Source organism: Panthera uncia (genome assembly GCF_023721935.1).
Source record: "Panthera uncia isolate 11264 chromosome B2 unlocalized genomic scaffold, Puncia_PCG_1.0 HiC_scaffold_24, whole genome shotgun sequence".
NCBI lineage: Eukaryota > Metazoa > Chordata > Mammalia > Carnivora > Felidae > Panthera > Panthera uncia.
The window spans coordinates 23,160,364-23,182,825 of record NW_026057580.1 but is presented as its reverse complement, the minus strand read 5'-3'; the positions used below and the strand labels follow the sequence as shown (position 1 = coordinate 23,182,825).

Genomic DNA, 22,462 nt, shown 5'->3' with positions numbered 1-22,462 from the left:
TTGAAATTATGGCCACTGTAAATGAGACTTGGTTTCATGGTTGCCTTCCAAAACTGAGCTTAAAGATGAGGAGCCCCATGCTTCCCTTACAACCTGCCCAGAGGATGTAGAGAGGAGAATTCTTTTCCTTTTTAGTTAATTTTTGCTCATTAAATTGCCCAGTTTAATGGAAATGTTGAGAGTGGTATGTAAACATTGTGGCAGGGATTTTCTGGGTTCTTTTGCTGAGTTAACACACAATGCCAATAAGAGAACATATTGGCTATGGCCCTAAAAGGGCCAACGAGCAATTTTCTGTGTCAGAAAACAAACTGGGTTCTGCATCCAGACCACTTGACCAGTATACGTCGATGATTGCTACAAGGACAGAGTGAGACAATACACATTGGTTGGCCCACATCCATCATCCCTATTGAAAGGCAAGACAAAAACAACTCTGAAGTACAGGTCCTGCTGATTTTGATGGATTCTATCAGCTATCTATTGAAGAAATTGATGGTAGTTGCCCACACTTAACATAGCTTAGAGATTCTAGGGAATTATTATCATTTTAACTGTGATATGACATTGAGAAAGGCAGTTGGTATTTTTGTTTTAAACTGTCTTTTTAAAATTTATTTTTAAAGTGTATTTATTTTGAGAGAAACAGAACGTGTGAACGGGGGAGGGAGAGAGCAAGGGAGAGAGAGAATCCCAAGCAGGCTCTGCACTGCACTGTCAGCACAGAGCCCGATGTGGGGCTCCGTCTCATGAACTGTGAGATCATGGCCTGAGCAGAGTCAAGAGCCAGATACTTAATTGACTGAACCCCCCAGGTGCCCCATAAACTAGTGTCTTTTTAAATATGTGTCCATAGTACTTGGTTTGGGACAGAGGTTCTAGAGTCTAGACCTTCTGCCATTTCAGATTTGGGCAAAAGGTGGAACAGTATTACACTGGGTTACAACTAGGTGTTCCCAGTGGAATATTGAGGGTTTAGACCCTACTGGAGTGGCTCTGTACTTCGGGAGCTATGTTTAGGTGCTGGTTGTGCTGTGTGACACAGAAAATAAATAAGCAGCATACCTTTTTGTCTAGTCTCATCTTTCTGGGCACAGGCCAGAGAACCACAACCACATTCCTCAAGTTCAAGGTATGGAGTGTGGCATCTTTAAGACTGTGCTTGGTAGAAGTATGTTAATACAAAGAAACACTTTTGTAATGTATTCTAACAATAGTAAATTTTATCAACACACAAAGAGTCACTCAACAAATTTGCTGTATAAATCCTAAGTATATTACCTTTTCCACAGTTATATTTTAGAAATTAATCTTTGCAGTTTTCATCTAATGACTGGATATTACTGAGCTAGAAGAAAAAAATGATCTCATGTTGCTGATAATACAAACTTGATATTTGGATTATAGCACTGTGTTGAATTTAGCTTTCTGGGGTGAGAACTTTCTATAACAAAGTGTAATTGTTTGATTTTTCAAGTAAGCAGGTTTGATGATCTAACTGTTACCTATTTGTCTTGCCTTGTATTTTCCATTTCAGGAAACATCCCAGTTATCTGGACTCCCTGAGTATGTTAAAATAGTAGAAGTTGGACCTAGGGATGGATTGCAGAATGAAAAGGTAGTTTGATACTAGTTTAACATAGTTATTACAAATGCTAAATCAAAATATTTATGAAGATTCTAAAGACTTAGATGGGTTTCATATATTATATGATTGTGTTTGTCCTCAATTGCTACTTGAATTTATGCATCTTAAATATGATTTGCTTCTGTTAGGAAGTAATTTTCTATTTATGCTTCAATAGACACTATGCAAATTACTTATAAAATAATTTTTAATGCTTTCATAGGTTATAGTTCCTACAGACATAAAAATTGAATTTATCAATCAACTTTCCCAAACTGGCTTGTCTGTAATAGAAGTGACCAGCTTTGTGTCCTCCAGATGGGTACCACAGGTATGTAAATCCATAATCCCTTCATTGAATCTTTAATTCAACTTTGCCAAGAGTTAGCAAATACTGTAAATTGTAATATTAACCTGATATAATTACTAATTTACTATGTTTTTTTTTCCCCAAAATACTAGCCCATGCACTGAGACATGATTAAGGAAAAATCCCTCTGATGAAACATCTTCTATCCATTAAGTCCTAAAAAGTTACTGGGAACTCCATCCCAAGCCTACCTGAGTATAATGGTCCAATATGATGAGTAGATAAGGCTCTTAAATAGCAATTTAGGAGCCTGATGTCCATTAACTACTTACTGACTTCATAAATTATCTGAATATCTTTAGGTGCTTTCACTTTCTTATCTCTTAGAATGAAGTATTGATGAGTTGCCTGATACCTTAAAAATAAAATCTCCTATTAGAAATTACATACTCGGGCGCCTGGGTGGCTCGGTTGGTTAAGCGTCCGACTTCAGCTCAGGTCACGATCTCACGGTCTGTGAGTTCGAGCCCCGCGTCGGGCTCTGGGCTGATGGCTCAGAGCCTGGAGCCTGTTTCTGATTCTGTGTCTCCCTCTCTCTCTGCCCCTCCCCCGTTCATGCTCTGTCTCTCTCTGTCTCAAAAATAAAATAAACGTTAAAAAAAAAAAAAAAGAAATTACATACTCGTCACTTTTTTTTTTTTTTTTTTTTAGCACTTAAATTTGCTAGAGAAATCTATCTATCATAGCAAGACAAAGGGAGCCATCTCAATCTTCTCTTAAGATAAAGCCTACCCAGATTTGACAGTCATGTGGCAACAATCATCCCTTCTGAGATTTGGCTCTGGTCTTTGAAACATGATTAGTAGCCATTAAACCAATCCCTCTCCCTTTCCTATCTAATACCTGTGCTCATTCCTGGGATCCTTCAATCTCTCCCTGGCACTTAAGTTCACTGATTATCTTCTCATCTCATTCCCTTGGTTGTTATTCTCTGTAATCCTCATTCAGTTACTTGCCCAACTGCTCTTTTTCTGTCATCCTTGACATCATATAAGTTTAAAGTTCCCTTAACATTCTGCCTTCAGTAATTTCCTTGCCTGTGCTCTCTTCTTTGGCCTGTCCTTCCAACATTAACAGTCACTTTAAAAGGGTGACAAATCTAGGGGTGCCTGGGTGGCTCCATCATTTGAGCATCCATCTTCTGCTCAGTTCATGATTTCACCTTTCCTGTGTTAGAGCCCCGCTTCAGTCTCTGTGCTGACAGTTCAGAGCCTGAAGCCTGCTCCAGATTCTGTGTCTCCCTCTCTCCCTGCCCCTGCCCTGCTCATGCTCTGTCTCTCTCTCAAAAATAAACGAACATTAAAAAATAAATAAAAGGATAACAGATCTGTACTTTTGGTCCTGCCTTCTCTGATAAGCTTCATCTAGATGTGCAGTCATTACCTCAGACTCACTTGGGTTGAAATCAAACTCCCTACTGACCATCCTGCTTTATGTTAATAGCTCATTTCGGCAAACATTTTTTAATTATCTGCTTCCTAGACTGTAAGAGTTACAGAGGTAGTGACCTTGTCTGTCACTCTTCCCCCACTGCTTAGTGCCTAGTAAGTAGTTATTGTGAAATGAATAAAGAATCAATCAGCCTGAAATAATAATAACATGTCACTTTGAATTTTTTGGTATGGACGGCTGAGTCTTTTGTTCATGTATTTGGTTCTATGTAATGAAGACCACAGGTAATTTCCTTAGGAAGGCACAGAGAGCTTTAGGAGACTAGACCTATTTCCTTGACAATGCCATTTGTAAAATTGCTCACCATTATTTTATGAGCTGTCATTAATTTTAAGGGAATGTGAGCCCCTTGTATCATATTTAAGTCTTCATGAAATTGCCTCTGTTTGATTCAGTTAGTGTTCATTTCACAAATTTGATGACTGTTGAAGAAAAACTAGAAAGGTATAACTTCAGGGTAATGTCAGAAAAAAGGAGAGTTCTTGTGAATATTAATTGATGACCAATCACAGTAGTATTTCAGATATAATATTTTACTAAGATATTTTACTTCAGAAAATTTACTAAGATGATGTTTCACTTCAAGATTTTTTTATTTTCCAATGATTTTGTAAGGCTGCTTACAAAATACTCTTCTTTACTGAAGTGATGCAAATTGTCACCAATTGTCACATCCTATTATTACACAACTCTGGAAATTGTTTGATAGATTACTCTTGAAACTAATCTAAGTGACATTTAGAAAAATGAGGCTAGACCGCTTCTACAGGACCATGCTTCTTGTTTAGCCAGCTTAGAGAAAAGATGGTCAGAGCAAAAGGGAAGGCTGTCCCTCTGTATGCAGTAATGAAAAACTGCTTTTTGGTCTCATAATGTAAGTAGATGTGTGATGGGGCCATAAAATAAGATGATTTATTCTAGGCTTGGTAAATTCATGACTTAACCTATTGAGATTGAATGAACACTTCCTAGGCTCAAAGTATTTTATTATTGAATAAATGATGAAATTCCCATTGTGGCTCTTGAGGACAGCTGTGGTGAGGCCGAAGTACCTCTGGGACTGTGTTGCTGTCCGCATTCTGCCTTGAGCTTGAGTAAGTGACTTCACCTCTTTGGACCTTGGAAATCCCAGCAATGCTGCCAATAGCATGGGAGCATTTAGGGCAGTAAGGGCCATGAGTGGATTCCTGCATATGAGTGCCCAGAGTCCAGAGCACCTGGCTCTGACCAGTTCTCAGCAGGCTTACCTGAGTGATTGCCTAACAGATGCATTGACTGACCCCTGGACTCCACACAGTTAACTTCCTTCTTTTTGATAAAAAGACTTTTTCTTAGAGATGAAAGTATGTGTTTAAATACTGCAGCGGACAGGTCCGATCTGAATAATTGAAGATACTTATTCAAATACTAAATATATGTTCTGCGTTTTTCACTTTTAATTCTCATGTGAGCACGTGCATGACAAAGTGTTTCAAATTGTTAAACATCTGTAAAAAAGAAGCATGTCTGAATCAAATAAACTATTGGATTGAATCTTCCAAAGTTATGCCAGTCATTTTCTAGATGACCTATCAAACTACCGAGGTCTTTTCAAAGGGCGATTGCGAGAATATCCAATTTTTTCAATTCGATTTTCCATAGTTGTGCTTGTGTTTTAGATTTCACTGAGATGGCCTGTGCAGAGCAGTTTTTATTGTTGTAGTGGGTGATTGTCTTATCATATAATTCTGCCGATTGCATTGCACTGTCATGCTAATGAAAAGCTGGAAATCAGAACGAATTCATAATGCTAATTTCTCTTTGGACATTTTATCTTGTAACCACTGACTTTTGAAGAAACTGTCATGACATTAGACTCCTCTAACTTAAAATAACATCTGAGATGTGACAGAACAGTTTTAGTGCAACTGCTTACAGGTATTTGTGTGAAGTGATTTGTACTTCTAAAGACTGGGAGTGTGGCTCTAAATCGGTGTTCTATTAATTCTCTGCATTTTCTTTTTCTTTTCCTTAAATATAGGTCATGGGAATAGTCGTCTAGTTTATGTTTAGATTGCTGCTTGTTCACTTATTCTTTTTTTAGCGTTTTAAAGCGTTTTTACAGTTGCCGCCCACTGTTGTGTTTGGCAACGGCTTTCTAAGGCAGCTAAAAGAAAAGTTCCACAGTAGCAGGGTGCCATATAAAACAGGATCCCACACCTATCATCTAAATGGCCAGAGATGATAAAATACCTGCCATTAAAAGAAAAAAACACAAAACACAACATGTTCTTTACAACTTATCTGGAAAAAAAGACTTCCTTAGAGTGACATATAATATAAGAACATTTGAAAAGAATCCAGATAGCCCCTCACTTCTATGGAATGAAGAAAGAAAACATGTTTATAAAAATAGATAGGCTTACTGCAACTTTGGAATGTGGCTCTTAGTAGTAAGTTATTTAAATCATGATAAAGACAATAATTTCAAAATAAACTAGTGTTTTATATTCATCTTATTTAGCTATTTGGTTTTAAATGTTTTCATTCACATGAGTGATGAAAGTGAACATCACTTACGGAAAAATAAGAATACATTGAACGTCCACAACACCGTATGTTTATGTAGATCATACGCAACGTATCAGCAAATGCTCCCTTTCAAATTCATTTTTTAACAGTTGGAAAGGGTGGGTGCCAAGTCATGACATGGACAGAGATTTTCTCTGTAAAAGTAGGAAAAAATCCTCAAAATACTGTAACAATTACTTACAAATTCATTAAACACTTATAAATATGACCTAAGCGCAATGTGAGCAACAAGGAATGCGTAAACTTTCCCCTGCCCTCCTTTTAGTGTATGATGGAATTCTTTATTAGTAATGAAGACAGTTACTGGATTGAAGTTTCAGGTTCAGATTTATGTTGGTGAGATGCAGGACGCTGTAGCTTCTGCTTCTGAGTGTTCTGCTTCTCTTCCTTGCTCTGCCCTTGTTGAAAGGATGGGTGTGTGGAGAAGAAGCTTGGAAGAGGGTATTTTAGCATAGATGAAGAGTGAGTGAGTGTGTGTGTGTGTCAGAGAGAGAGAGAGAGAGAGAGAGAGAGAGACACACAGAGGGAGAGAGAGCACACGCGCACACACACCCCCCCCCCCCCCCCCCCAAGTATTTTGCTTATGAGGCACAGTTAACTGACAGGTTAATTTCATCATCTGGGAAGTGTTGCAGTGCAAGCAAGTCCCATCCGTTATACCTCCCGTGATTTGGCCTCTGCTGTCTCCGCAGAAAATGGAGGATAAATTTACCAAGACAGCAGTTCCATTTCATGATTACAGAAGTCCCAGTACCCAGATAGGTGGGGGAGGGTGAACTAAAGGAGGAACATTTAACTCTCTTCAGTGGAGGTGGCCTGAGTGTGCTCACTCTCTTTTTAAGATACTCTTTGCCGCTACTACACGCTAAGATTAACTGACTTGTCCTTAACTGCTGTCCTTCTTGGTACTTTGAGGCTTTCCACATGTCATTTCTATAGTAGAGATGTGTCTGGTCAGTTACCACAGTCAGCATCAAGCACCTGCCAGTTTGGATCATCAGACTAGTCATTGGTGATGTCTTCATTTCCTTTCCTTAGCTCCTGAATTTGTAGTTGTGGTACACACACTAATGCGACTTCCTTTTAAAAAGGTTTATATTAAGGAAGTCTAAAGGTCGTTTTTTGTTTGTTTGTTTGTTTGTTTGTTTTAACAATAGCTTCTAACTGTATTAGGCTTTCTTTCTTTTTTCTTGTTCAACTTATTTGAGCATGTTGAATTTCTTACGTGTCAAATAATAATTGGTTAATATTTGTTCAATGGTTGATCTCAGAAGAAATAGACATGCAGGTTTTCAGTAAATGAGCTCTGATAGTTATTAAAAGTAAATGGGTGCCTTTTACTCTCTCTCCAAAAATTAAAAAAAAAAAAAGGTTAAAAAAGGGAATCTTTGGTGGTTACCTGGGTGGTTTAGTGGGGTAAGCATCTCCCTCTTGATTTTGGCTCAGATCATGATCTCAAGGTTTGTGGGATTGAGCCCCATGTTGGGCTCCACACTGACAGCACAAAGCCTGCTTGGGATTCTCTCTCCCTCTCTCTCTGCTCCTGTCTCTTTCTGTCAAATAAATAAACATTAAAAAGGGAGGGCACCTGGTTGGTTCAGGCAGCTGAGTGTCTGGCTCTTGATTTTGGCTCAGGTTATGATCCCAGGGCTGTGGGATCAAGCCCCGTGTCGGGCTCCATACTCAGTATGGAGCCTGCGTAAGATGCTCTCTTTTCCCTCTGTCCCTCTCCCCAGCTTGTGCTCCCTTTCTTGAAAAATTAACAAAAAAGTAGGGGTGCCTGGTGGCTCAGTCAGTTAAGTGCCTGACTTTGGCTCAGGTCATGATCTTGCGGTCTGTGAGTCGGAGCTGTGCTTCGGGCTCTGTGCTGACAGTTCAGAGCCTGGAGCCTGCTTCAGATACTGTGTCTCCCTCTCTCTCTGCCCCTTCCCCACTCATGCCGTGTGTGTGTGTGTGTGTGTGTGTGTGTGTGTGTGTGTGTGTGTGTGTATGTGTGTATGTGTCTCAAAAATAAACATTAAAAAATAACAAATAAGTAAATGGGCGCCTTTTAGTTTTGTCGATTGTTTCCTTTGCTGTGCAGAAGCTTTTATATTTTTATGAAGTCCCAATAGTTCACTTTTGCTTTTGTTTCCCTTGTCTCTTGGGGTGTGTCTAGTAAGAAATTGCTGCAGCCAAGGTCAAAGAGGTTGCTGCCTGTGTTCTCCTCTAGGATTTTGATGGTTTCCTGTCTCACATTTAGGTCTTTCATACATTTTGAATTTATTTTTGGTGTAAGGAAGTGGTCCACTTTCATTCTTCGGCATGTGGCTAGATGGGTGATGAGTATTAAGGAGGGCACTTGTTAGTGTGAGCACTGGATGTTGTATGTAATTGATGAATCACTGAATTCAATGCCAGAAACCAATATTGCATTGTATGTTAACTAACTAGAATTTAAAAATTTGGAAGAAAAAAGTAAATGGGGATAAGATTGTGCTATGAAAGCTGTATTCACATGGTAAAGTACCTTAGCTCTTCAAGAAAATAAAAACAAAACAAAACAAAACTAGCATATCAGATATTCTAGCTCATTTTTTCCCAGCATTTAATGGCATGAACCACAACCTCTTCAGATTGTTTCAATAAGTCTAGCGATTTTCCACTGAGTGTATAACATGTACCAGATATCCCATATGTGTATACACCTGTGTGTTCACAAGTGTATTCACAGATCCACGTATCTGCTATTGCCTTAGTCCTTGAAAGCTAGTAAAATGAATTCTGGTCCTTTTGATTATCTGCATAACAAATGCTCAAATTTAGCCTCCTGAAACCTTAACAGCCTTTGTTTTTGCTTATGGTTTCTATGGATCAAGAATTTTGACATGGCTCAGTTGGGCAGCTCTGGCTAGGGGTTTTGCATAGATGGTGGTCCCAGCTGGAATAGCAGGGATTGGCTGCTGGCTCATTTGGGGCCTGGCTGGGCACCTCTTTCTCTGTGTGTTCTTAGAACCTCTGTAGGTGGTCTCTCTGAATGTAGTTTGAATTTCCTCATGGCATGGCAGCCTAAGACATCTAAAATGGTGGCTTAGAGTTGCAAAGGGGAGTGTTGCAAGAGGCAGGCAAAAATGGTGTGCCTTTCATAACCAAGTCTTATAAATGTTACAGCATTAATTTTCCATTAATAATTAGTTGAGGCAATTAAAAAGCCATCCATTTTCAAAGATGTCACCTCTTGATTGGAGAGTGGCCTTCTAGAGGAGCACTAGAGGAGTGGGAGAAGAAATCTCATTGGAGCAGTTTTTATATTTTTGACACTTAGGTTTTTAAAAATGATACAGTAATTAATCTATCTTCACACTCTTTCTCACTAATAACTAGAGAATAAATATAGTTGATTTAAAAAAAAAGTCTCTGCATTCTGAAGCTCCTAAATTACAAAAACAAAACAAAAACAAAGATATTTTAGCATTATCAGGGCTGCTAATAATGACATCAATCTTATCCAACCCCTTTATAAATTTGTGTGCCTCAAATGGGATTCAGGTTGGCATTTGAAGGAGAGGGTTTTTGCTCAGACAGCCTAAGAGATGAAGGAGAGAGACAGAAATGAAGTAGAAGCTGGTGAAACAGGAGTCCTAGGCCTTTGCCTTCAGAACCACCTCTTCCCTGGAGCAAAGCCAGCTTTTTCCTGTATCCCAATTTCTAAACATGCACCAAGATGAAAGATGAGGCCACGGGAGGGGAGAATCACATCCTGCCCAAAGATGGGGATGGAAGGAAAAAGAAAACACCAGAAAACAAAATGTAAAAGTTAGAGTTTGCAGTTTGCCTTCATACCCCCAAAATCCCCACCATCCATGTGAAGGTGGTGAGCCCACGCAAATGCAGGAATTGCTGTCTTCACTGTGGAGGATATGATTTCTGTAGACCCAGAAGCCCTGCCTTCCATGTCCAGACCTGCTCAGCAGAGTCATAATTTCTAGACTAATACCTTTCTAGATCGTCTCTTGTAACCTAGTTGGCATAGCCTGGCAGGTACACATGATTCAGTTCAATGTGTTGAACTGTTTAGGTAATGCCTGCCTCCTTTTGAGAGAGTAGAGAGTAGGAAGTCCTTTTCTTTTCTTTTTATAAAAAGCAAATGTCAATGTACTCTAGAAATGAAAAGTTGCAATTAGATTTTTGTTGCTCTTTGTTATGAGGAAACATCCTGCATTATTTTAAGTTACTGTATTAAGATGTTTCTCTGGTTTGCAGTTAAATTTTTTTCCTTTTGAGTAGGAATAATCAAATGTATTCTGAGTACTATACTAGGATCTCTCTACATAACGGTGGTGAATTTGATTTATATCCTCTACAAGTGTTGCTTGTATAACAGCAGGTATTACTATAGCTTTACAAATAGTGATGGTGTAAATTCATATTTCTCCCCTTGAGGGGGCAGGGTTTACAGACTTGTTTTGTATTGTTTTCTTTTGTTTTGCTTAATCATTTGCTATGTTTTTAAGTAGTGACTAACCTGAAGTGAAAAATTTTTAAGTGTTTTAAAAGTATTCACACTTAAATTATCACTGTGGTTCTCACATAAGGCAAGAAAATTGCCTAAAGCATATTCACAAAATTTTAAAACACCTTTTGTCTCAGAAACAAACATGGAAATATGAAAATTGGTGTTTTAGTTATAATAGTGGACATTACTGTTTTTTTTTTCTTTTTGAACTGGTTTAAGGTAATAGTTTGCAATAAAATTGGAACAAATATGAGTTGGTAACATTGTTCATATTATTTAGCATTCAATACCAACTTACTCTGCAGCTAAGATAGAGTTTTTCATTACTGTATCCAAAGCAAAAGTAAACCTGTAGTTAAGACCAATAATGTCACCAGTTCTACTGGTCAGATTTTCTTCTTTTTTTCATGCTGAAGGTATAATTCAATATATTTGGATGTCTTTCCTCATGAGACAAAAAACTATAATTATGCTCAAAGATTTATTCTCAGAATTTACTGCTTTTATGATCACTTAATAGGATCAATTGCATGTTGACTAACAAATTGGGTTTTATTTTGTTTGTAGATTTATAAAAAGAACTATAACAAAATGTTAAAACACTTTATCATTTTTTATTCACTAATATTGAATGTATTGCATTTAGTGTATTTTCTTCTAAGTTTTCCTTTGAAAGAAAGGAACAGTTGTTCAAAGCTGCTTGATTATATTAAAATAATTTTTTGTATTTGGTTAATCTTAAAATCTAGTCTTGTGGAACTGTCTATATACATTGACAGCTGAAAGGTCTGCACATCATATAATTGCATAAAAGCTGAATATGGGTACATTTTGGCACAAGAAAGATGTGAGCCTAACTTATTAATGGTCTTTTCTGCAATACTCTGATGATCAGTTTATTGATAAACATTGTCAATCTTATTTTAGTGTAGACTCATTCCATTGGTGTGTCTCCTGACCAAGCCACTTAAATGCAATCCACTTTAAGAGAAGCAGAGTATGTCAATGAACTAAATTTGCTTTGAAAAATTGATGATCCTTATAAAATGAGCATTGAAAATGAAAATATTACACCATTCATTTTTAAGTAGATAGATGTAAAATACATATTTTGTTAATATGTTTATGAAGAATTATGCTTTCAAGTTAATTTTTAAAAAGAAAAGAGAAGTATCTTTATCCAAATTTGTATGCACACACACGCGCATGCACACACACACACACACACACACACACACACACACACATTCTGATCTAAAATGCCTGGTGGGAGCCTGGGTGGCTCAGTCGTTTGAGCATCCAACTCTTGGTTTCTGCTCAAGTCATGATCTCACAGTTGGTGGGTTCAAGCCCAGTGGTCAGGCTCTGTGCTGCCATTGTGGAGCCTGCTTGAATTCTCTCTCTCCGTCTTTCTCTCTGCCTTTCCCCCAAGTGCCCGTACTCTCTCTCCCTCTCTAAAAGCTAAACAAATAAATAAATAAATAAGTAATAAAATACCTGGTTAATTTTTTTGAAAGTTTTACAGGTGTAAAAAAAATATGAAATAGAGAAATTAGATAAATATGAATGCTGAAGTTAATATTACATTCAAAAAATCACATTAAGCAATAAATAAGTTTTATATTTGAAAACATACACATTGAGATATGTATGCTAGTGTTTCACTTCTTCCACATTTGATAAAGGACCATAAATTTATATTTTCACATACTGTATACCTGTCAATAGAAAGCATATTTTATAACAAATTTTAATTTACTTTAAACATTTTTGCCCAAATTAATTTATGTTAAATAACTTGTAAAATTATACACTGATCGTAATTATAATTTAGAAGAGAATGTTTTACAACTTCTATGAATTTTAGACATTCATTATTAATATGTAAAAATTCTTTGAAGAATGCTGTTCATTGTATACATTTTATAAAGGTTTTAGACAACATCCATCTGTAATTGAAAAGGTTGATATGGTTTTAATTGTTTTAGGTATTCACATTCATGTTTCCCTATTTAACTGCATAAATCAAGTAATTTTTGAAATACTAACATGTGAAAGCTGGTTCATGCCAATAATTCGAGAAAACTAATACAACTTCCTACCTTCATGCACTGCTGGGATGTGAGACCCATTATAAATTATAACACTACTCTTAGTTAAGGCTAGTGAATTTTATTTTGAATTCAGCTTACAATGTATAGTAAGAAATGTATTTCTTAGTAACCTCAAAATAGTTATTTTCCCTCAAGCCTTCAGGTTGCTGGTTTCCCGAGCTTTTAGTGACATTATTATATCTATTGCCTAGATATAGTGACATATACATTTTCTAAGGAATGATAGAAAATCTGAGACCTGACTTTTAACTCACGTATGAGTTGGCAAAGTATTTTTTAAAATGTTAATTTATTTTGAGAGAGAGAAACAGTGTGAGTGGGGAAGGAGCAGCAAAGGGGGGGAGAGAGAGCATCCCAAGCAGGCTTCACACCATCAGCACAAAGCCTCATGTGAGACTCAAACCCATGAACCGTGAGATCATGACCTGAGCCAAAATCGAGAGTTGGATGCTTAACTGAGCCACTCAGGCTCCCCTGGCAAAGTATTTTTTTTATCCCTTTTATGCCTTGTATATTTTCCAGTTGTTCATTGTCCTATTCATTACTTTTATTATGTTTATTAAAAACTTCACTGAGTTCTTTGTTGAGCTTAAAAATTGAATAATGCATATTTACTAACAGTAGTCATGATAATACATAATAAGGCAATTGTAGAGTTAATAAGAATGTAATTACTAAAAACAATTAAAACTTAGAGGTTTTAAAATCAAGTGAATATCTGTAAATTAGTTACAATAAAATGGAACTTGGTAACCAGAACACATTAAGCAGTTGGCCATTGGTCGCTCTAACTTTTTAAAGTTCTGTGTTCTGTACTGTTGACTAAAAAATAGATCTTCTGATCCATGTGATGGCCAAATCATTGTATATGATCATACAACTTTAACAATGATGGAATTCCTTGTCAGAGTAGTAAGACCCTTTTTGCTACAGCCCTTATTGCCAGCAAGATGATCTCCCTCAAACAACTCAGGCTTACCCTCTTCTCATCAGTGTGGCTATCCACTGTGGGCAGAGGTGCCCTCTAGAAAGAAATATAAAGAAGAAGGGAAGCTCTGTTTGTCAGTATAGAATGAGTACAATTAAATTTAGTATTTTAAAAGTGACTTCTTCCATGTATGGAAAATAACAATGTTGACAGTGTTATTATCAAACCCAGAGGCATGATCTATGAGAGGTAGCACAGTTGAATGGAAAGAAAATTATATACTGGGAGCTTTGAGACTTCTTGCCCCTACTTCAGAGTGATGTTGGGAACATGATTGTTTTGACTTGGGAAGACCAGGAGCGTGGTCACAAAGGCATTGACCTGAACAAAGAATAACTAATGTGTATTTGTTAAGTTTATCTTAGGAAACTGGGAAATGTTATTAAATAAAATTACTGGTTTCTCTGTCTGAAACATTGGTTTTCCAGTCTAAAGCCCACAAATCCATTGGGTAGATTGGATTTGTTTTGTAATTTAAAAATTAATATTTATACACATTAATGGGTTCTGATTAAAATGTCCTGCCTGCATTTGTAGTAAAAGAGTAGGGGTCATATGTTACTTGATTTGGTCACTCTTAAGAAGCATGTGTGTTCCTACAGGGCAGCACAAAAGTCCTTAGAACACAAAGGCAATGCCAAACAAGGAAGTACAGGAAATTATACACCAGACCAAATTAGTTTTAAGGCTTCTGGACTTAAGAAGTTTTTTAAGTGTGGTGTCAGACCATTTTAGTAGTGCAGCCAAAACAGGGTATTGGGTAGGAAAAAAAAAAAGAAAAAGAAAAAACACTAGATGTTCAATTTTCCAGAGATTTCCTGTGTTTATTATTATAAGATGGTGATTTATTAAAACTGTCTTACTTCTTCAAGCAGATCAAGATTTCCTTTGTGCTACTGAGGCTGAGATATATGGGGTTGGTGCAAGGAGTCTGTGAATGAGACAGGGTTATAGTACCCAGGCTACAATGCTGTTCATAGCTGGTTAGAGCATTTTCACCCAGAATTGTCAGGAACAGCTCTAGTCCATTTTTTCTCATTACTGAATTTACAAAAGTATTACATTTAAGAGGAGTTACTGCTCAAATTGAATTCTGAGTTATAGTGTCTGAAACCACATTATTTACATTTTTATAGTAATAGGTGGCATGTGTTGAAGAAATTGCACCTTCTGTATCTGTCTTTCCTGCTGTACTCCTGCAAATAAAAAGTAATCCCATCAGTTATGTCTCATCTGTCAAGTGGAGATGGTAGGGAAATGCCTTCTGACATTTCCTTGTTTTGAACTTAAATGAATGTTGTCCTGGGTGATGGTGGTGCTGGTGGGGCAAACAAAAAGAATCCTTCAAAAATATTTTTTTAAATGATTTGGCAAATGATAGTAGCAAGCACGGGAAAATGAGGGTTATAAATCCATGAGTTTAAATCTCATTCCTGACAAACTATAAATTGGTTGATTAAGCAGAGAATGTATAAACATAGATCCAGAAATAATGATATATCAAGAATAAGACATTCCAAACTGATGTCACTATTTTCTTGAGAGTTTTCTTCTGGAGTGGTAAGGAAAAGGAATACTATAGACACCATCAATGGTATTTCAGGAAGATCCTTAACTATCTTGATAACTGTGAAGAGCAAACTAGAAAGTTTAGTACTTTCCAAACTTTATTTTTTAATCCATGGGATTTTTCCACCCTAGACGAAACATTTTTAGAACCTCAATATGTGCTACAGAGAGGAAATTACCTTAAAATGTTTGTATAGCTGTCTCCCAAGGCCCTGGGAGGGCACTAGCAATGTACTCAACTGGACATACAGTTCAGGGAAATTTACAAAAGTTAGATATTTTTGTGTTGTTTATCTTCTAGAAGCTTCCTCTCATATTGCAGTCATTTTAGGTCCACATAGCCTGCATGTACCTCTGAATAAAAATGAAATTAATGTTCTTTACTGAAGCAGGAGTGAGGTCCTGAAGTGTACAGATTTGTCTTCCTTTGAGCAGAAGCCAGCAACAGCCTTTGTGACTTAAATCCACTGTGATTCTGTCTTGTTGATGTCTAGCATCTCCTGAGAAGTTTTGAAACTGTAGATTCTTTGGTCCCACAGCAGAACAGAATCAGAATCTGTACCAAAATCTATATATTTTTTAAAGTATATCAAATCGTTCTGATAGTGAATCTAGTGTGGGAGAACCTGGTTTAGATAATTAAACCATGCTTCCCCACCCAAATTGTTTAGCTTGAGGATGGAGTCTTTCTAGGGGCTACTCCCTTGACATTGTGACACACAAAGTCTTTAGCAATGGCTAAGACAAAGATGCAGAGGGCGCCTGGGTGGCGCAGTCGGTTAAGCGTCCGACTTCAGCCAGGTCATGATCTCGCGGTCCGTGAGTTCGAGCCCCGCGTCAGGCTCTATCTGGGCTGATGGCTCGGAGCCTGGAGCCTGTTTCCGATTCTGCGTCTCCCTCTCTCTCTGCCCCTCCCCCGTTCATGCTCTGTCTCTCTCTGTCCCAAAAATAAATAAAAAATGTTGAAAAAAAAAATTAAAAAAAAAAAAGATGCAGAAAATAGATGCTATAGGGGATATACTTATCAAAGAGGTATTAGAGAATGGGCGTATAGGCAAGTAGACTTGGGCCCCATCTCAGCTCTCCCAGTCACTAGTTGGATAATCTCCCTCATCCTTAGTATCTCTAGTCATCTACAAAAATTGCCCCCTCATTGGTTTGTTAAAAATGTTTAAAGAGATGGGGCGCCTGGGTGGCTCAGTCATTTGAGCATCTGACTTTGGTTCGGGTCATGCTCTCGTGGTCTGTGAGTTCAAGCCCCACGTCGGGCTCTGTGCTGACAGCTCAGAGCCTGGAGCCTCCTTCAGATTCTGTGTCTACCTCTCTCTCTGCCCCCCCCCCTCCATTCTCTCTCTCTCTCTCTCTCTCTCTCTCTCTCTCAAAAAAATAAACATTACAAAAAAATGTTTAAAGAGATAATGTGCATAAATAATTCAACACATACAGACATAACATATAGATGAGCATAAAGTAAATGTTTGTTTTTATCATTATTACCATTCTTGGTAAAAGTAAAATCTTAGAAGAATTAGTAGAGAAAAAGAATCATGGTTCAAGATGGGTCGAATTCAAAATAGAATAAAGGGCAGGAAAGAAATTTGAGTTCATTTCAACAACCATTTATTTATTGTATTTTATTTTGTATTACGGTGAGTGGGGGAGGGGACAGAAGGAGAGAGAGATAATCTTAAGTAAGCCCCATGTTTAATGCGGAGACCAAAGTGGGGCTCAATTCCATGATCCTTAGATCATGACATGAGCCAAATCAAGAGCTGAATGCTCAACTGATTAGGGCACCCAGGCCAAGGAGCTAATAATTTAGTCAAGGAGAGAGATACATAAAACAAATTATACAAAATGTGATGAGAGTGATGTTACACATACACACACACCTGTTAGCAATCTGGATGTCTTCTCTGGAAAAGTGTCTATTCATGTCTTTTATCTATTTCTTCACTGGATTATTTTTTGGGTATTGAGTTTGATAAGTTCTGTATAGATTTTGGATATTAACACTTAATCTGATATGTCACTTGCAAATATCTTCTCCTATTCCATCAGTTGCCTATTAGTTTTCTTGATTGTTTCCTTTGCTGTTCAGAAACTTTTTATCTTGATGAGGTCCCAATAGTTCATTTTTGATTTTGTATCCCTTGCCTGTGGAGACACCTCAAGTAAGAAGTTGCTGTGACTGAGGTCAAAGAGGTTGTTACCTGTTTTCTACTCCAGCATTTTGATGGCTTCCTGTCTCACATTTAGGTCTTTCATCCTTTTGAGTTTATTTTTCTGTTTAGTGTATGAAAGTGGTCTAGGTTCATTCTTCTGCATGTTGCTGTCCAGTTTTCCAAACACCATTTGCTGAGGAGGCTGCCTTTTTTCCATTAGATATTTTTTCATGCTTTGTTAAAGATTAGTTGGCCATATGTTTATGGGTACGTTTCTCTATTCCATTCCATTGATTTGTGTGTCTGTTTTTGTGCCAATACCATACTGTTGTGATGATCACAGCTTTGTAATACAGCTTGAAGTCTGGAATTGTAATACCTCCAGCTTTGGTTTTCATTTTCAACATTACTTGGGCTATTTGAGGTCTTTTCTTGCTTGTAGTTCCGTACAAATTTTGGAATTTTTTGTTGCAGCTCTGTGAAGAATGCTGGTGTTATTTTGATGTGATTGAATTGAATATGAGATTTCTTTGGGTAGTATAGACATTTTAACAATATTTGTTCTTCCAATCCATGAGCATGGAATGTTTTTCCATTTTTTTGTGTCGTCTTTACGTTCTTTCATAAGCTTTCTATAGTTTTCAGCGTATAGATTTTTCACCCCTTTGGTTTGGTTTATTATTCCTGGATATCTTATGGTTTTTGTTGCACTCATAAATGGGATTGATTCCTTGATTTCTCTTTCTTCATTATTGGTATATAGAAATGCAACTGATTTCTGTGCATTGATTTTGTATCCTGTGACTTTGCTGAATTCATGGATCAGTTCTAGCAGTTTTTTGGTGGAGTCTTTCGGTTTTTCCACATAGAGTATCATGTCATCTGAAAAGAATGAAAGTTTAATTACTCCTTGCTGATTTGGATGCCTTTAGTTCTTTGTGTTGTCTGATTGCTCAGGCTAGGGCTTCCCACACTGTGTTGAATAACTGTTGGTGAGCATGGACAACCCTATAGTGTTGCTGACCTTAGGGGGAAAGTTTTCAGTTTTTCCCCAATGAGGATGATATTAGTGGTGGGTCTTTATTATATATGGCCTTAATGATCTTGAGGTATGATCCTTCTGTCCCTACTTTCTTGAGGTTTTTATGAAGAAGGTATGGTATATTTTGTAAAAAGCCTTTTCTGCTTCTATTGAGAGGATCATGTGGTTCTTATGCTTTCTTTTATAAATGTGATTTATCACATTAATTGATTTGCAGATATTGAACCAGCACTGCATCTCAGGAATAAATTACACTTGATTGTGGTGGATAATTTTTTTAGTGTATTGTTGGATCCAGTTTGCTAGTATCTTGTTGAGGATATTTTGCATTCATGTTCATCAGGAAAATTGGTCTGTAATTCTCCTTTTCCCTGGGGTTTTTGTCTGGTTTTGGAATCCAGGTACTGCTGGCCTTTTAGAATGAGTTCAGAAGTTTTCCTTCCATTTCTATTTTTGGAGCAACTTCAAAAGAATAGGTGTTAACTCTTCTTTAAATGTTTGGCAGAACTCCCCTGGAAAGCCATCTAGTCCTCGACTCTTACTTGTTGGGAGATTTTTGATTACTGATTCAATTTCTTTACTGGTTATGGTTCTGTTCAAATTTTCTATTTCTTCCTGTTTCGGTTTTGGTGGTTGATATATTTCTAGAAATTTGTCTGTTTTTTCCAAATTGCCCAATTTGTTGCATATAATTGCTCATAATATTCGATTGTTTATTCTTATTCTTATTCTTATTATTGTTATATTTCTGCAGTGTTTGTTGTGATCTCTCCTATTTTATTTGTGATTTTATTTATTTGGGTCATTTGCTTTTTCTTTGACAATAAATCTGGCTAAGGGGTTATTGATTTTTGTTAATTCTTTCAAAGAACCAGCTCCTGGTTTTGTTGATCTATTTTACTGTTTTTTTGTTTGTTTTTGATATCATTGATTTCTGCTCTAATCTTAGCTATTTTCCTTCTTCTGCTGTTTTTAGGATTTATTTGCTGTTCTTTTTCCAGTTCTTTAAGGTATAAAGTTAGGTTATGTATCTGAGACCTTTCTTCCTTATTTAGGAAGGCCTGGAATGCTACATACTTCCCTCTTAAGATCTCCTTTGCTGCATCCCAGTTTTCATGTGGTTGATTTCAAGTTTCATAGTGTTGTGATCTGAATACATGCATGGTATGATCTTGATCTTTTTGTACTTGTTGAGTGCTGATATGTGACCCAGTATGTGATCTTTTCTGGAGAATGTTCCATGTACACTTGTTAAGAATGTGTATTCCACTTTAGGATGAAATGTTCTGAATATATCTGATAAATATAACAGATAATCCTTCCCAAGATTAGGAAAGTTTTCTGCTATAATTTGCTCACATAAAGTGTGTCATTCAAACCATTGTTTCCTTGTTCATTTTCTGCTTAATCTGTCTATTGCTGGAAGTGGGGTGTTGAAGTCCCCTACTGTTGTATTATTATCAATGAGTTTCTTTATGTTTGTGATTGATTGATTTATATATTTGGTTGCCTCACATTGGGGGCATAAATATTTACAATTGTTCCATCTTCTTGGTGGATAGACCCCTTAATTATGATATAATGTTCTTCTTCATGTCTTGTTACAGTCTTTGTTTTAAAATCTAGTTTTATATAAGTATGGCTACTACAGCTTTCTTTTGGTGACCATTAGCATGATAGATGGTTCTCCATCCCTTACTTTTAATCTGAAGGTGTCTTTAGGTCTAAAATGAGTCTTTTATAAACAACATATAGATGTGTCTTGTTTTCTTATCCATTCTAATGTCTCGTGTCTTTTGATTGGAATGTTTAGTCTATTTACATTTAGAGTGAATACTGAAAGATCTGAATTAAGTGCCATTGTGTTGCCTGTTGAGTTGGTGTTTCTATTGATGGTCTTTGGTACTTTCTAGTCTTTGTTGCTTTTTGTCTTTTTTGTTTTGTTTTGTCCTTTATCCTTTGAAAAAGTCTCCCTTAAAATTTCTTGCAGGGCTGGTTTTGTGGTCATGAACTCCTTTAGGTTTTTGTTTATCTGGGAAACCCTTTATCTCTTTTTCTATTTTGAATGACAACCTGCTGGATACAGAATTCTTAGCTGCATATTTCCAATTCAGCACGTTGAATATATACTGCTACTCCTTTCTGGCCTGCCAAGTTTCTGTGGATAGGTCTGTTGCAAACCTGATCGGTCTTCCCTTATAAGCTAAGGACTTTTTTTTTTCCCTTGCTGCTTTCATAATTCATTCCTTGGTGATGGTCGTTTTTTGTTGAATCTAAAGAGAGTTCTCTGTGCTTCTTGGATTTTGATGTCTGTGTCCTTCCCATATTAGGAAAGTTTTCTGCTATAATTTGCTGATACAGACCTTATGACCCTTTTTCTTGCTCTTCATTTTCTGGTATTCCTATGATTGAAATGTTACCCTTTTTTAATAAGTCACTGAGTTCACTAAGTCTTGTATCACTATCTTTTGCCTTTGATTCCTTCTTTTTCTGTTTTATTATTTTCCATAATTTTATCTTCTGTATTGTTGATTCATTGCTCTGCTTTGTCCACCCTTGCCATCATGGCACCATTTAAGATTGCATCTCAGTTATGGCATTTTTAATTTCAGCCTGACTAGATTTATTTCTTTTATCTCCACAGAAAGGGGTTCTCTGCTCTCTTCTAAGCTTTTTTTTTCAACTCCAGCTATTATTCTTATTATCGTGGTTCTAAATTCTAGTTCACACATCTTACTTACATCTGTGTTGATTAAGTCCCTGGCTGTCATTTCTTCCTTTTCTTTCTTTTGTGGTGAATTCCTTCATTTTGTCATTTTGGAGGAAGAAAAGAATTAATAAAATTAAAAAAAACAACACAAAAAAATAAATGAAGCTAGATCCTAGGTATGTTTTGGTCTGCTTGTTGAAAGCAGCTTTATAGAATAGAGTAAAAAGGGAAAGAAAGAAAAGAATGGAAAAAAGTTGAGAAAAATTTAAAAATTAAAAAAATGATAGAATAAAATAGAATAAATAGAATAAAATCCAGTAGAATAAAAATTTTAAAAATAAAAAGTAAATTTTTCTCTTTATATCTAAGAAAGAGAAAGAATGAAGGAATAAAACAATTTAAGCAAAAACAGGAGCTTTTTTCCCTTTTTCCATATCCCTTTTTCCATAGAACTGAAACTTTGAAGCACTCTATAGTCTCTACACTAAGCAGGTGGAGTGACTTGTGCTATGTCTTCTGTCGATGTGTTTGGGAGGGGCTTCATGTAATTGGCTCTGACCTCCATTAGGTGGCACTGCTTATATTACTGTGGTGGATAAGTGTACCTGTGCAAAATGAGTGTGCAAGGGAGAAGTGGAAATGGCTTCACCCAGGTCCTTAGTCTCTGAACAGGAACTTCACACACTCACCTGTGATCAAGCACCCTTCCTTTGTCTCAGGCCTCTGTCCATTCCCTGCCTCTATCCTGTGTTCAAGCTGTCTGCCTACAAAGCGGCACCTCCCTCCAGAATTTTATCTCAGATGGGGTTGTGTTTCAAAACCCCACATTTCAGAAACCTCCATGGCTGGATCCATGCCAACTGTCTGGGGGAGGGTCTCCCTGAGCAATGGCCAGGTCCTGGCTTGCCCAAGAAAACATTCATGTGATCATGCAGCAGCAGAGGTTCAGAGAATATTGCCAGTCACACTACACAGCCAGCGCCAAGTTTCACCACACTCTGGTGTCTTTGTCCTAATACTAGCAAACATGACTCCTCTCCAGGGGATGCTGGGACCTTTGCCTACAGGGAGGTTCTATGGCCTCTACCAAATGCACTCCAAGCAGGGGAACCACTTCTCCCTGTGTGGCACACCGACCCCTCAGATCCCGCTGCCTGCTCTTTGAGATTTGCCCTGCTTCCTTACAAGAGCATCACCAGGCACCGAGGTCTGAAACTTCAGACCCTGAGCTCCACTGTTTATAGAAACCTCGTGGTTTGCAACCCTCTCCTTTCTTCCCGTCAGTGGTTTTGGGGAAGACATTTCTTATTCAGTCCCCTGTGAGTGTTTTCACTGTTTCTCTTTCCAGTCACTTTCATG

The 22,462-nt window shown here is 37.2% G+C and overlaps 1 protein-coding gene across 1 annotated transcript in view; it reads left to right on the top strand.

Annotated features, from left to right (window-relative positions):
• The first annotated feature begins 1,521 nt into the window (after positions 1-1,521).
• HMGCLL1 (3-hydroxymethyl-3-methylglutaryl-CoA lyase like 1) overlaps positions 1,522-22,462 on the top strand; it is a 147,295-nt gene continuing 126,354 nt past the window's right edge. Inside the window, exons 1-2 of the mRNA XM_049653853.1 lie at positions 1,522-1,618; positions 1,851-1,958. The gene's annotated coding sequence lies outside the window, so the exon portion shown is untranslated. The remainder of the gene's footprint in view (positions 1,619-1,850; positions 1,959-22,462) is intronic.